This window comes from Phoca vitulina, unplaced genomic scaffold (genome assembly GCF_004348235.1).
Source record: "Phoca vitulina isolate PV1807 unplaced genomic scaffold, GSC_HSeal_1.0 scaffold13, whole genome shotgun sequence".
NCBI classification, from domain to species: Eukaryota; Metazoa; Chordata; class Mammalia; order Carnivora; family Phocidae; genus Phoca; species Phoca vitulina.
In genome coordinates this window covers 20,431,941-20,447,990 of record NW_022589716.1, presented here as the reverse complement: position 1 = coordinate 20,447,990, position 16,050 = coordinate 20,431,941, and the positions used below count along the sequence as shown (strand labels likewise).

The 16,050-nt window shown below is 42.1% G+C and overlaps 1 protein-coding gene and 1 pseudogene across 1 annotated transcript in view; both read right to left on the bottom strand.

Moving 5' to 3' along the window:
- The window catches only part of ATXN7 (ataxin 7), a 136,256-nt gene extending 120,324 nt beyond the window's left edge, over positions 1-15,932 (bottom strand). Inside the window, exon 1 of the mRNA XM_032411687.1 lies at positions 15,885-15,932. The gene's annotated coding sequence lies outside the window, so the exon portion shown is untranslated. The remainder of the gene's footprint in view (positions 1-15,884) is intronic.
- LOC116636696 lies at positions 1,732-2,109 on the bottom strand (annotated as a pseudogene).
- Positions 15,933-16,050: the final 118 nt, after the last annotated feature.

Genomic DNA, 16,050 nt, shown 5'->3' with positions numbered 1-16,050 from the left:
TCTTATAATTCTCAGGCAGAAATGACACCTTTTAAACTGGTCAGTGTAGGAGAACACAGGAGGGCGCTCCCGAACGACAGCTACGACAGCTGGCAGAATGGAGGGGCTGACACAATTCTCTAAGCAGGAGTCTGTTACATGTCAAGAATAAAACGTTTACAAAGAGATGCTACTTCCTCCTACTTCTCCCTGGGTTTCCTCTCACTAAGAGCTTGGGATCAAAGTCAGCGCTGTATTTTCACCCAGAACACCAAGAAGCTGTATCCCTGCCTGGGGAAGTTGTCCTGTGCGGCACTTCACTTGGCTAGTTTCTCAGACCTAGGGATCTGCTTACCACTAGGCCAAGGCACACAGAAAGAAAGCCAACCATCTTTTATTACTAGCCACCTGCCCATCTTTCCTTCTTTCTCTTTCATCCCGGGTTAAATCTTTCTTCTACACTAAGGCAAAGGATGAGCAGGATGAGAAAATTCTGCTTTGTTCAGCCTTGCCTGTCTCTTTAACAGATCTGACCAGATTAGCACTTTTCTTTTCCACTGGAGAGGACTGGCATATGCTTATACCATAATCTGCTCTGAGCTCCTTCGGATTTTTCTTTTATCAAGTCGACTGGATTTGAGGTTAGATGTTAATTGAAATCACCTGGGAGTGTCTAACCACTCCGCCTTGTTTTCACTTAGTACAAGTAACCTGAAGGTGACTCTATTTCTGAATATTGGGACATTCTTTTGAGTAAGATCCTATTTAAAGAATTCTTCTAGGGGGCTGAAAAGAACTGATGTGGCTTAGGGGCTCCTGGGTGGCTCAGTCGGTTCAGCGTCTGCCTTCGGCTCAGGTCATGATCCCGGGGTCCTGGGATCGAGCCGCACAAGTCTGGGCTCCCTGCTCAGCGGGGAGTCTGCTTCTCCCTCTGCCTGCCGCTCCCCCTGCTTGTGCACTCTCATGCACCGCGCTCTCTTTCCGCCTCTCAAATAAATAAAACCTTAAAAAAAAAAAAAAAGATGAAGAAGAAGAACTGATGTGGCTTATTCAACAAGCTACTCCACCGAGAACTCCAAATGTCTCCCTCTGCAACCCGTAGACATTCAGAGTTAACAACAGTTGCTAAGATAAAAGACTTAGGCAGACAGAGGGAAGTCTGCAGAAAAGATCCTCTGCCTCACTTTAGCCAAGGCTAGCCAAAGGGCAGGATAGCTCTCTTCTCTCAAACTGGGGTTGGGGGGGAGAAGCCCCTGTCTTCAGCTCTTGGAAACACCTGAGAGGCAGTGAGATTAACGAAACTTAACCCACTGAGCCACACTATATATACATTTCTACTCTTCATTATCCTTACTTGTAAGCATTCATTCCAAAGGATATTTAATTGGGCAACTCTATAACCAGCTGGGTGGATCTACATCAAATATTAGTAGTGGTATCTTTGGGTGGTAAAAGTATGAGTAACTGTTATCTGCTTCTGTGTATTTGTGAAACTTTCCAATTTTTCTACAAACACCTATTTTTTCTTAGCGGTTCGCTGTTCTAAGAGGAGATTAACAAATCAAACACTTCATTTTTGCAATCAGGAAAAAGTTATTAAACAAAAACCTTGCAAGCATTCAGAAATTTCAGTTTTCCATGAGAACCTAATTTATGTAATTCTTTTTTTTTATGGAATTCTTTTTAACTTTTTGTTTTTATTATGTACTACATTAATACACTGCATAACCTTCTAGAAGGGGTAGATGAGCATAACCAAGTCATTTTTCAACAGTCAGGAAAATGCTTCCTTAATCAATATTCTCCAAATCCTCTGACGCATAGTAATGATTAACTCCAGAGACACGCCTATCTCTTTTCATCAAACTCCAGATATGGATAATAGGAAACCCATTTCTCCTTGCCCCCGTTACTGAACCTGTGGATGTGCACCACAGCTATGCAGGGGATGACAAAGCACACAGCCATGATACCGATCCCAGGCAGAATCTTGAACCACATCACACCATGGTCGCCAGGGCCAAATTCTTCCTTCCTGGCGCCCTAAAGGTGACCCAGCCTCAGCCCCTAGCTGATAGGCTCCCCTTTTTTTTTATGGAATTCTTAAAACTTAAAATCAAAGTCATATTTTTTAGCTTTTGTGTATTTTAAGATTTTCAGTACATTTTATAACTCTTGTTTTAAAATTAAGAAACTATTCAAAATGTGAAAAACAAGAATACTAGTTTTAACATGCAATTTTTTTTCTAGTACACATCACAACCTTAATTTAGATCATTTAGACTCTTCAAGGTCAACGTTCACTATTTTCATATGCTGCAGTACTAATTCAGGTTTTTTTTTTTTTAAAGGAACTGTTTCTCTCTAAGAACACCACACAGATGATATCATATGCAGTTAAATGGTTAAGAGACTACAGATAAAAAACAGACTGGTGTTTCTTCCACTTACAAATGCTAGCCAATAAAAACTTTCCAGTCTACAGCTGATTAATACTTGACACCAGATCTATGGAAAGGAAAGCCAATCGTGGCTGGCTCTTAGCTAAAGCAACAGACACACTAAGAAACCTGCCTACTATCACATCGTGCCTTCTGTTTACTAGGACAACTGATTTTTCAGTTTAGCTCCATTACAGTTCTAAACAGAAAACTGGAATACTACCTTTTCTAGGAGCTACCATTCTCATAATCTATAATAGCTGAACACGTGTTAACTCACTGTCTTGTAGTGTTGAAATATATTCACAGGGAATCTTGAAAACCATAAACATTTTTACTAGCTTCAGGAAGCTAGTAAATTTGAACAAGTGATTCCTTTTAAACTGTCCTAATGTAATGGCAAATGGTCTCTTTTCTAACTTCGATTTCCAAATGATTTATAGTTATACCTACCAGAACAATAATAATCAACAGGATGGGTAGTGGAAGGAGCAGCGAATGGAGTCTTAAATATCTCTTTTTAGGGCAGCTAAGAGGACATATGTTCCAAAACACTAAAAATGTCTTTGAGTTCAGAACACTAAAACTTAAAAACAGCAAAAAACAAAGCACAAACAAAAAAACAAAAAACTTAACAGCGTGAACAAAATATAAACAGATGAAAAGTATGCACTTTTTTTTTTTTTAAGATTTATTTGAGAGGGGCACCTGGGTGGCTCAGTTGTTAAGCGTCTGCCTTTGGCTCAGGTCATGATCTCAGGGTCCTGGGATCAAGCCCCACATCGGGCTCCCTGCTCGGCGGGAAGCCTGCTTCTCCCTCTCCCACTCCCCCTACTTGTGTTCCCTCTCTCGCTGTCTCTCTCTGTCAAATAAATAAATAAATAAAATCTTAAAAAAAAAAAAAAAAGATTTATTTGAGAAAGAAAGAGAGGGAGAGGAGGAGCAGAGGGACGGGGACAAACAGACTCTGTGCCTAGAATGGAGCTCGATCCCACAGCCCTGAGATCATAACCTGAGCCGAAATCAAGAGTTGAATGCTTGGGCGCCTGGGTGGCTCACTCGTTGGGCGGCTGCCTTCGGCTCCGGTCGTGGTCCCGGAGTCCTGGGATCGAGTCCCACATGGGGCTCCCTGCTCAGCGGGGAGCCTGCTTCTCCCTCTCCCACTCCCCCTGCTTGTGTTCCTGCTCTCGCTGTCTCTGTCTCTGTCAAATAAATAAATAAAATCTTAAAAAAAAAAAAAAAAAGAGTCTAATGCTTAACCAACTGAGCCATCCAGGTGCCCCAAGTATGCATTTTTCAATGAAGAACTTTGCTAGCACTCTTTTCAGGATTAAGTTCAAGGATTCTAAAGGTTCAAAATGCTTGCAAAAATGAGACCATGAGACAATTAGAAATGCAAGAGAAAAAGACAGTTTTTGATTAGTATTAAGTGTTAACATGTTTAGAAGCTGTAGAAATCAGCACCTGAAACAAATTAGAAAAAGACAATGTAAAAATTAGTGTTAAATGTTAGGACAATGTTCTAAAAGCTACAGAAAAGTCTTGAGATGTCTCTATAAAAAGTTTTGGCTAAATAAGAACCACCATATTAACACTATGATCACATTAATGGTTCAGACTACAGTGAAACTTTACAAGCAAGGGGGAAGGGCCTAACATACAACCCTATTGTTAACAGAACCCTTCTGGAGACCCTAATTAAACAAAAGTGTCAAACACTCCTCTCAAAATCCCTTGTAGTGGTGGGCCTCAACAGCAGAAAACAGAGAAGACCATTTAAAAAAAAGAGTCCAGGGGTTGGGAAGACAAGTGACTATACCACAAGGTGGTAATTACACCGTGGGGAAGTAAAAAAGGCCAGACTGAAGGGCTCCAAGAGGTACTTCAAAACCAGCTAATCATGGCAAGAAGAGGTGGGACAAATTGGCTTCTCAACTGGCTATCTATGGGGATATAAAAAGAGGCTGGGCCTCCAAAGCAAGAATAAACAAAAGTGGCTACTAATGGCCAAGGTGAGGACTAGATACCTCCATTACACACCAGTGTCCCAATATATATTCACACATCTCCAATTCAGCCCAGAAACCTGAGAAACCAGAAGAGAGGCTTCTCTAGTTGGGAAACCAGCCTTCTTGAACCGTCCACAACAAAGGCATGGGTAGTCAGAATACCTAGGTTTTCCTGCCAACAGTCCTATATCGCAGGGGAAATTGCTTACCTTTTCTAAACCATCTGCTCAGCTGAAAAACAGGAAAAATATGCTTTTCTCTGACTTCAAAAGATTATTAAAAATAGGAGTATATACTTGAAAATGCTCTGAAAAAAATCACACTGTACTTACGCCAACATTTTACTGCTAGAAACATGGTTTAACTTACAGCTAAAGGCTATATAAATGTAGGTTGTTCCTTGGACCCATAATCTGTAAGATTTAAAATATCTATTTTTAAGTATTAGCAAGGTTACAATGAAAGCCACTAGAACAGGTGGAGAAAACAGAAAAACAGAAGCAGGATAATGTGGGGACATTCAGGGCAGGGGCCAATAACTGTATCTCACTGTGGCCTAAGGGAATCACTATGAACTAGGTAAAACTATTCCTAACAGGAACCCTGTTACCAATAAATGGCTAAATTATAGTTCATATGATTTTCTTTTAAAAATCAGGGAAATGGGGGGGCGCCTGGGTGGCTCAGTTGGTTAAGCGACTGCCTTCGGCTCAGGTCATGATCCTGGAGTCCCTGGACTGAGTCCCGCATCGGGCTCCCTGCTCGGCAGGGAGCCTGCTTCTCCCTCTGACCCTCCCCCCTCTCATGTGCTCTCTCTCTCTCTCATTCTGTCTCAAGTAAATAAATAAAATCTTTAAAAAAAAAAAAAAAAAATCAGGGAAATGGGGTGCTGGTTGGCTTAGTCGGTTAAGCGTCCTACTCGATTTCGGTTCAAGTCATATCAGGGTCATGAGATCGAGCCCCACTTTGGACTCACACTAGGCATGGAGCCTGCTTGAGATTCTCTCTCTCTCTCTCTCTGACCCTCCCCCTCCCCCATCTAAAATAAATAAATAAATCTTTAAAAAAATAATAAAAATCAGGGAAATGATAGAAAAGATTACTAAGTAAAAAACGGATAAATACGTTATTGCCCTTGGAATGGTAAGCACTTACTATTAGTGGAAATGGAAAGAGATGGCGGAGTCACAAAACTGCTTCTCAAACTGGGGCTTAAGAACCTTTAGAGGCATGTGGGGTTGAGAGGGAAAGGGGTGAACCAGGGGTCATCAGCATGTTGCAAATAGTAAATGGGATCAATAATGCACAAAGCAGCTTGCACAAATGTTCAGATAGTGGACATCTGTTGGTTTTATCAGCCCTGCATTCACTCCCCTACTGGGGAACAACCCCCCCACCCCAGTAGGCACTTTCTTGGTGAAGCAGGAAACAAGGCATCTTCCAGGACCCAGGCTGACCCCGAGAGATACACTCTTAGTAGAGGGTGGAGTTAACAAAAAGCTGGAAAGGTTAATAAGGCCAGCACCCTGTGAAGACTGTCCACTGAGGCCTGGTTCTTCAGCTCTATTGTCAATTCGGGGAGCTACACCACATCCTTCCAGTAACCTCCTTTTTTGCTTAGGGCAGTCCAATTTTGTTTCCACTACTTACAGCCGAAGACCTTTAGCTGATTAGCTATTATTTTCAGTCTAGGAGAATCTATTTTCTCAAAGATTTGGGAGGTAAAATTTGACAAGTAATTTTAAAATACTAGTTTTATGGTAAAACAAAGGGATGTATCATGGAGTAGAATACAGAATTCATGTAAAATTTTAAGATATTGCATTTTCCTTCTGAGATTTCTCAAGATATGCTCCCCCCATCCACGCAAATTTCTTTAGCAATGGATTTAAGCACTGATACAGGGATAAACTTCCCATAACTTTTAGAATCTGCCCCTAACTAGGTAAAAGATCTAGGGCAAGTTACATAACCTCCCTAAGGTTCACTTATCACAACTTTAAAATGGGAGTAATAATAGTACCTACCTCATAAAGCCCTTATCCCAAGAGATAACACAGGGAAGCACTTAACCCTATGCCTCACTGCAGAGTTTATCAGTCATGTCAAACAAGGGTTAATATACAACAGCAAAGGGCATACTCTTCACAAAGATGGCCACAACAATACAGCTGCCACGCCCCCACCCCCCCGCCAACTGCTGTCAGCATGACTTGTGATCTGTACTTTGCAGCATCTTCCATCAAAAGGTGGTGCCTACTTTCAACCCTTGATTCTGGACTGGGCTTGTGGCTTGCCTTGACCAAGAGAATGTGGCAGAGTGACTCTGTGTGACTTCTAAGCCTAGGCCTCAAGAAGCCTTGCAGCTTTCACCTTGAAACACAATGTCTCCATGTGAGGATAACGTAGTCTAACTGCTGGAAGAAGAGATTGTGTGGTGGTCCGATGAGCTGTCCCAGCTAGACAGATCCCTAGACCAATCAGCTCTGACTGGAGACTGCAGATGACAACAGCCACATCAGTGACCTCAGGCCAAACAAGAGCAGTGGAAGAACTACCCTGCCCTAATTGTGTGCAAATAAATGGTCATTATTGTAAGCCACAAAGTTTTGGAGCGGGTTCTTCTCACTGTGCAACATGTAACTGATAGGTATACTTCATCAATTATCATAGTATTTCTACGTTTTTTTTATTCCATGCATTTCCTAAAATTTCCTACAAACAAATCCAAAGCCCCAGTGTTTGCAAATAAGTATGTCACAGCCAGATGTGGTTTTATACTTCTCATTCTTCATAGCCAGGTCAACGTTTCTAAATTCATAGAAACATTGAAATATATCTCAGAACTTGGGGGTTTAGGGTGGAAAGTAAAACATACTCCCAAACCAAAATAACTTAAGTGAAAATAAAGTGAAAAGTTTCTAAAATTATCACAGGTACACCACAAGGATGCAGGTGCACACAGAGTTGAGCTAAGACTGAAGTAACTAGCTAAGAGAAAAAAAGTGAAACAAAATTGGTATGATTCATTCAAATAGGAGAAATCAAAACAAGATTCCCCTTTTAACAGTTTTTGCACCTGACATTTTCTTCCATATACTTTATAAAGATGACCAAAACCCTCTTTTAAAAGTTCACCATGCACTGTCAAGAGGAAGGAAATGCTTGCTTTAGGTCACCATCCATACAACAAATATTTACGGAGTAACAACTCCGTAAATGCTAGTGAGCTGTTAGCCCCGGAACATTTTTTTTGACAGTGTACACAGAGATAGCACGCTAAAGGGAGCATGACTGATGACTAGGTGAACCTAGACCACACTCCTGTCTTGGCCAAGGTACCTGGTCTGGTCAGAGGGTTTAGGCTGGTGAATGTGGCAAACAAGGCTCTGCCCTCATGCAAGCCTCTAGAAGGAGGGAAATATTAGCAGCCAATATTATCATCACCAATATTATTATCATCACTGTCACTACTATTATTATTATATACCCTTATTTGTCCCACCACTTCTTCCTCCTTAGTTACTGCTAAGTATCTGGAACTCTGCTAAGCACTTGCTTCGTTTAATCTTCACAACAACTTAGCGAGGTATTGCCTACATTTTCATTCATTCATTCATTCATTCATTCAGCTTTACACCCAATGAGGCTTGAACTCATGACCCCGAGATCAAGAGTTGCATGCATGCTCTACCAACTGAACCAGCTAGGTGCCCCAGTATTGCCCACATTTTATAGAGGAGGAGACCGAGGCCATAAATGGCTAAAAGTAACACAGACAGTAAGTAGCGGAGCTCAGGCTTTTAAACACTACCCTATACTGCCTCCATACATCTGAACTCCTTAATGATTTTACAGGAATCTCAATGGAAGAAAATCTTTCACAGCAAGAAATGAGGCACAACATACTATCATGAAATGTCTGTTTCAGTGCGTTTCTTCTGAAAACTGTTATTTAGTCCTGTATGGATTTTTTTTTCTTTCCTGTTAAAGTCTGGAAAACAGGGGCACTTGGGTGGCTCAGTCGTTAAGCGTCTGTCTTCGGCTCAGGTCATGATCCTGGGGTCCTGAGACAGAGCCCCGCAACGGGCTCCCTGCTCGGCGGGAAGCCTGCTTCTCCCTCTCCCACTCCCCCTGCTTGTGTTCCTGCTCTTGCTGTGTCTCTCTCTGTCAAATAAATAAATAAAATCTTAAAAAAAAAAAATGTATGGAAAACATTCTTGCTTATTAGTAAAACAGAAAACATTTTTAAGGTATATGAGAAATGTAGTTCACTTCTATTACAACACAGACTATGAATGAAAGCAGTCATGAGAGTTCAACTAGCCACAAATAGGAAATATTTTAATTACTATATTTATTCTTCAATAGCTTTATTATTTTTTCCTGATTATAAAAGCAGCACATGCTACATAAAAAGAAAAATTGAGAAAGACAGTTTTTTTTTTTTGAGAAAAACATTTTTTAAAAAAATCACCCACAATCTTATTACCTAGAGATAACAAGTTCGTATTACTCTGTATATCCTTTAAGATACCTTCTTTTAGGTTTCTATATACAGAGCTTTTGCCCACCTTTAAAAAATCATTAAAAAAAAAAATCACACATTATATTCTCATGTTACCTTCTTCTAAACATCATTCCACATCAAAGAATATCGACCTGCATCACTTTTTTTTAAAGATTTTTTAAAGTAATCTCTACTCCCAATGTAGGGTTCGAACTCACAACCCCAAGATCAAGAGTCTGCACGCTCTACTGACTGAGCCAACAAGGCGCCCCCTACATCATCCTTTTTAAAGACTGTACAGTATGTCACTGCATGGGTAGGTCCTAATGGACCTAATCAATCCTTTATTAATAGACATTTGGATTACTTTCAATGTTCTGCTATTATAAAAAGAAAAGGCAGTGAGCAGTCTGGTACACACATCTATGCACATTTGACCAATTGTTTAAGATAAATTTCTAGATTTTGACTTGCCATTTCATTTGTGACTTTGGATGCATATTGCCCAAATTGTCATTTAGAAAATATATACCAAATTTACCTTTTTTTTTAAAAAAAAGGAAACCCTTAAAAATTTAAGACTAATAACATTAGTACTATCTACATAAAATGGCAAAATATTTTTAAAACTGCATCTTATCTCTAAATATCTAAAACACTGGGGCGCGTGGGTGGCTCAGACGGTTAAGCATCTGCCTTCGGCTCAGGTCATGATCCCAGGGTCCTGGGATCGAGCCCCGCATCGGGCTCCCTGCTCTGCGGGAAGCCTGCTTCTTCCTCTCCCTCTGCCTGCTGCTTCCCCTGCTTGTGCTCTGTCAAAAATAAAAATCTTTAAAAAAAAAAATAAATAAATATCTAAAATACTGATGCATAACTCTGATACTACATTACGTTTACAATTGGAAGGGGGAAGATTCTAAAATACCCAATAACTTCAGCATAATATTGTTTTGAAAAGTTATACTCCAAAAAGAACACACTTGCTGCAAAACAAGCAGATTAGTAGAGAATGTTAAAAGGCAGGAAGGGAGGCAAAAAATAAACCAATCAGTTACAGCAACTACCAGGTCACCAAATCTGCATCCCATACAATGACCAAGAGAGAAGGGTCGAGAGAGGAGAGAGAGAAAAGGTGAAACTAAAAGCAGCAGCCCTCAGAGCTTCAGTGATGGCCGGATGAAATTACACACAGACATAGACATCTACATGCTCTGCACACATCAATCCTGGAGCTAATCTCCAGGGGTTAGAGCACAAGAGGAATCTTTGTGTGCTTTATTTCACCAAACATCATGCAGAAAGAGAGTGGGGGAGTCCAAATACAGATTTCCTTAAGGTAAGAGTGTCTAGTTAGCAGCCTGAGGGCCTAGTATCAGTTATATCCTTTCTAGGAAAAGGGGACAAGAGGAACTTGAAGCATGAGACAGCTCCAAAGGCATAGATTCCTTTCAAAACCATCACACAGGACAGGGTTCAAACATCAAGCTTTATGGAAAACTGGGCAAGGTGAGAACATTTTTAGCAATAAATAAAACTTCCTGGTGATATAACGATACATGTGCTAAGAAGGGAAGGCCACATACTATAACTAAGAAGAACTAACCTGATGGAGTTTCATCCTAATGGAGGAAGACAGGGGCCTTAGATAATGCTGCCATACCAAAAGCATGGAATACTTGAGGAGGCAAATGACAATGTGTATGCAGTGGTGGGGGTGGGGGTGGGTGGTATAGCTTGGTGATGCCACAGACCTATAGGACTTAGGAGTCTAACATTCTTCTAGGCAAGAAGTCAGCAAACTATGGCCTAGGGGTCAAATCCACCTGCTGGCTGTACACATCATGAGCCCAGAAGAGCTTTAACATTTTTAAATGTTTCAAACAAATAAAAACTTATTTCATGGCACATAAAAATTATATAAAATTCAAATGTCAGTGTCCACAAAGTTTTGGTGGAACACAGCCATGGCCATTCGCTTATGTCTCTGGCTGCTTTCTAAATACACTGGTAGAGTTGCACAGGTGTGACAGAGATATGGGGGGTGGGGAAGGGGATACTGACAAACTGGAAAATATTTACGATGGTGTCCTTTCAGAAAGTTTGCTCATCTCTGTTCTAGGCCATGAAATCATGTAGTTTTGAATGGATTATGGCTCCAAACCTGGGCACGCTTGTTGGTTTGGCCCCTGAAAAAGCTAAGATTTAGATATCACCTGCCAGCCTAACAGAGAATGCAACCCCACAGCCAAGAACAGCAGACAGGTCTAATAGGTCCTATAGCTGCTGGGGTATCTGCCCATGGTAACCAGAAAGATGTGAAAGGCTTTTATGAGTTCAAAGTAGGATGACCCCTAAAGGCTTACATAGGAATATTCCAAAAGAACATACTAGCTTTTCCTTCACAAGACAAGAATAAAACCATCCTCAAGATGGCTACCACCTTTAAGTATTTCTACTAGGGGCCTAGGGCTGAGCAAAGCCTTTTGCTTTTATTATCTCATCTAATGCTCACCTCCTCCAGACTGAGAGAGGCTGGATAGCTCAAGCTGAGCACAACCAGAAAGCTTAGGAAATGGGCGTCACAACCACTCAGAGCTTGTGTTCATACCACTACCCCACTTAAAGGCAGTGGGCATGAATGCTCACCACAAATAAAGGAAAGGAAAAGACCACAGAAACGGTGGAAACAAGTTTGCGCTTACAGCCATAAGCATTTAAGTACTTTATTCGTATCTCTCTTCTTACTCATAATACCTTCTCTTCTTTCAATGTTTAAAGATAGGAAAATACAATTCATTTCTTCCAGACTCTTTTCCCTGTTGAGAAAAATCGATGCAGGTACCCAACTGTGGAGGCATTTTAAAAAATGCCAGAACTAGACAAAGTTATAGGTGTAGCTTCCATTAATGAAGCCCCTGGAGTACCTGTGAGGGTCCCCAACACAAGGAGGTGAGCAAACTCTTTCAGAGACAATGGGCTGAAAAGTACAAGTGCAGTTTTTCAGTTTAAATTTTTCATTTAAATTACAAGTGAAGAGCAAAAGTTAAGTGGAATCTTACACAAAGAGACAGCTATGTTGCTGGCGGGTGGTTACTGTCACTTTATGCCCAGCACCCACGTCTTCAGCTTTACCAAGTACACCACCATCTTCCTTCAACTTTCCCCGCCCCCCCCGGATATCTACAAGGTAAGGACCACTTAATCCTAACTCATTTCTGAAAACCTAATCTTTAAAAAATGTTTCAATTTGTTAATATTTTCATTATTCTTTGGGAAATAATATATATCATTACCATGTACCATGTTTATACATGTTCATTCCGGTGTTGAATAGTGGTTATCACATCTAGCTGCCAAGTCCTTAACATGGGCCAAATGAGGGGTTGAGAGGTTTTTTTACACAGGAAACTTCATTCCTGCCTCCTCACACCTCTACTGCCATAGGCTTTATCCAGATGAGGAACTGGAGGGTCAGGTAGGTTAAGTAGGTACAGTGAATGAAAGAAGCCAGATTTGAATTTGAGTCTGTTTTGATGAGAAACTTTTTCCCATCATGCTCTGCTGTTTGGGCAAGGCAAAAACAGATTTTCTAGAATGATTACCTCCCAGTCACATTTCAGATTTGCTGGAGAGCAGTAAGAGAGTGGAGCCGGGTGAACCATTTGCTCCAAGGGCTGGTTGTCAAGATCAAATCTCTGCTTATTGACCATCAATCTATCTGCTCTAAATTTTTAAATTTAAAAACAGCCACAATGCACCCAGGACTAGCATGTCAAGCCCTTTATGTGTGTGTATGGTTTATCAACCAACAGGCAATGCTTTGCTGTGGCAACAAAATATAAGTGTTTTTGCACCTCTAAGACCACATGTCTAGGCTAAAGACAAGTTTAAACAGCAAGTACTGGGCACAAAGATCTGTATTTTCTTTTTTTCCTTTTAAGAATTATTCTAACTCCCATTTTATTCAATAAAAACATACAACTCTAACATTTTGGGGCTCTGGACCTCTTTTATTTTATTTATTTATTTATTTTTAAGATTTTATTTATTTATTTGACAGAGAGAGACACAGCGAGAGAGGGAACACAAGCAGGGGGAGTGGGAGAGGGAGAAGCAGGCTTCCCACGGAGCAGGGAGCCCGATGTGGGGCTCGATCCCAGGATCCTGGGACCATGACCTGAGCCGAAGGCAGACGCTTAACGACTGAGCCACCCAGGCGCCCCACTCTGGACCTCTTTTATAACACAGACCTTCTCCCTAGAAAGACACATACACACAAAAAGGTTTGGTTGCAACTACATGAGTTCAGGAATCTCTTGAAGCCCATTCATGGAACCCCTAAAAGTCCAAAGACACCAGAACAACCTTTGCTCTAAAACACATACTGCAGGGGTGCCTGGGTGGCTCAGTCGTTAAGCATCTGCCTTCGGCTCAGGTCATGATCCCAGGATCCTGGGATCGAGCCCGGCATCGAGCCCCACATCGGGCTCCCTGCTCTGTGGGAAGCCTGCTTCTCCCTCTCCCACTCCCCCTGCTTGTGTTCCCTCTCTCGCTGTGTCTCTCTCTGTCAAATAAATAAATAAAATCTTTAAAAAAATAAAAATAAATTAAAAAAAATAAAAAACATACTGCAGAAATATCTACATCATTTCACAGGCCTGGGGAAAAGACCTTAGAGCCAGCTCTCTCATCATCCTTTATAATTTCAGAAGGCTAATATTAAATAAATAAACAAACTTCCATAACTAGACTCCCATACTCTCCAAGAAATCAGCAATCTAATGACTTGAGTAAAATCACCAAATCTAAGATCATATAAATTCAAAGCCCAAATCAGTTTTGTTATAGCTTAGAATCTACTACTTCTTTCTGCCCAAAGATTTCCCTAAAAAAGAAAGGAACATTAGTATGGTCTAGAGCTTGAATCCTTCCTATTTTAACATTCATGGACACATTAAGATATAATTACATGGAAAAAAGACTACTAAAATTTACTAAAACATGTCCTTTTACTATACATGATATGAAAAAAGGTCAATTAAGAGAATTCTTAAATGTTCAACACATAGATCTATGTCAATGCAGTTGCAAGTTAAATTATGTGGTTCGCAAGCAGATTTTTAAAATTTTCACGAAGACTCAAATTTGGATGTTTTGAACCACTTGGATCAAGAACTTTCAGAAATGTTTATTTTTTAGGTATATCTCAAACTTTAAAGTCTTTCAAATCTCTCTTGTTCTCATTGCTTTACAAAATCTCTAGCACTGTCCACATTTTTAAGTTACAAAATGAACATATATAAAAGTGTGTGGCCAGGACTCCATCTATGAATACCAAGATAGAATGTCTCATGAAAATTTAACAGTTACAAGGGGTGGTAATACTCTGCTATAAACACCAAAGATTATTTTAAATCACTATCACTAGATACTGTTTCAAAATTATTATATGATAAGATGAAGTAACAAGTAGCTTACACAGAACATCATTTCACCACTTGACAATTATCTTTTAAACAGCAACCATCCCCACCAAAATGCAGTTGGGATATATAGATAATCAATTGACACTTTCAATTTACAGTGTGTAGTACCTAAGATTTAAAGCGAGTCTCCCGTTTGTTAAGAGTATTTTCTTTCCTTCTAAAACCAAGAAAATGAACAGGGCCTGATGCCCATGCACACGGAGTTTACACCAGTATTATTTTAAGGCCAAGGGAGGCTTCACACCCTTGGGGAGGTCAAATTATACCTCAGAATCTTCACTCGAAGTAATTTTTGGGTTTTTTTGCCTTTGTGCCAAAAGTCAAAGGTGCTAATTCTTGAAGAACATTATTGGAGTTTTGACTTCATACATGTGAATAAAATTTTACATATAATATACTGATCTCTAGCCAGAGTTTAAACACATTTCACTGCCATACATTTGCATTTACAACTCTTCCTCTTTGAAAGATCTAAGAGAAAACTAGGAGAATGAACCCAAGTTTCGCAAGGAACCAGAAACAACCAAATCCAACCCACATAACTGCTTCAGCCCGGATGTGAAGAGGCACGGTACTTGGGGGGGACAGGAAAGCTGGAAAATAACTTTATGTTCAACAAATTACCAAACCTGGGTTAAAACTCAGACACGCTCCTTATGGCTAACTGCATCTATCCCACTGGAGATCAAATCAGCGGTACTTGTTCTTGTTTCCTCTCACCTCTCACCACCTAAATGTTGCCATTTACGAGAAACTCATCGAAGTTGAATCAAAGTGACTTTTGGGAAAAGATGCCAATATGATCTACACTGTACTCCGGAAATGTGTTAACTCTACACACAAGGCGACGTTACTCCTTGAGCACCAACCCCAACCCCCCACTTCACTTTCAACTTCCCCTTAAGATGGGGACAATCACATAGCCATTTTTTTCAAAATCAAAGAGAAAAATAAATAAAGCACCCCATCCAGATCACCGACGGGCTCCCGGCGCCCCGGGGGGTCGGTGGGCACAGCGCTCCCGGGTCGCTCCGACAACTCCTCCGGGAGGTCTCCAAGTTTCTCTTTCCCCCTCGCCGAGCACCCGCCAGAGCCCGGGAGGGAAGGGGGCGGCCCCAGGGGAACCCGGGGCCTTCGCGGCTCGCCGACCGCGCCGGGAGCAAGTGCCCGCGTTCGAGACCCGCCCCGGTGCGCGTGGGCGCCAACTTCGCAGGGACCCTCGCGCCGCGCCCCCTCAGGGCTCCTAGTCCTGAGCGCCTCCCAGGCCAACCGGGTCCGGGCGTCCCCGCCGCCCTCCCCTACCGCCCCCCCCACCCCCCCGCGGAACGAGCCCACCCCCAGCTGCGGCAGCCGGGATGCCGCGGCGGGGACGGCGGTCCCCTTTCCCGGGAAGGCGCGGGGGCCCGGAGTCGGGCGGCCCGCAGCCCCCGCAGCCCCGGCGGCGGCCGAGCGAGCTCACCTGGCGGCTGGCGGCGGCCTCCGGGGCGGCCTCTGGGCGTGGGCCGGGCGGGGGCGGCAGGGGGGGCGGCGGGGGCCGGGGCTGCAGCCAGGGCCGCCGCCGCCCGCTGGCCTCGCCCCCCACAGGCCCTCCGGCCCCCTGCGGCAGGGTCCCCACCACTTCCTCC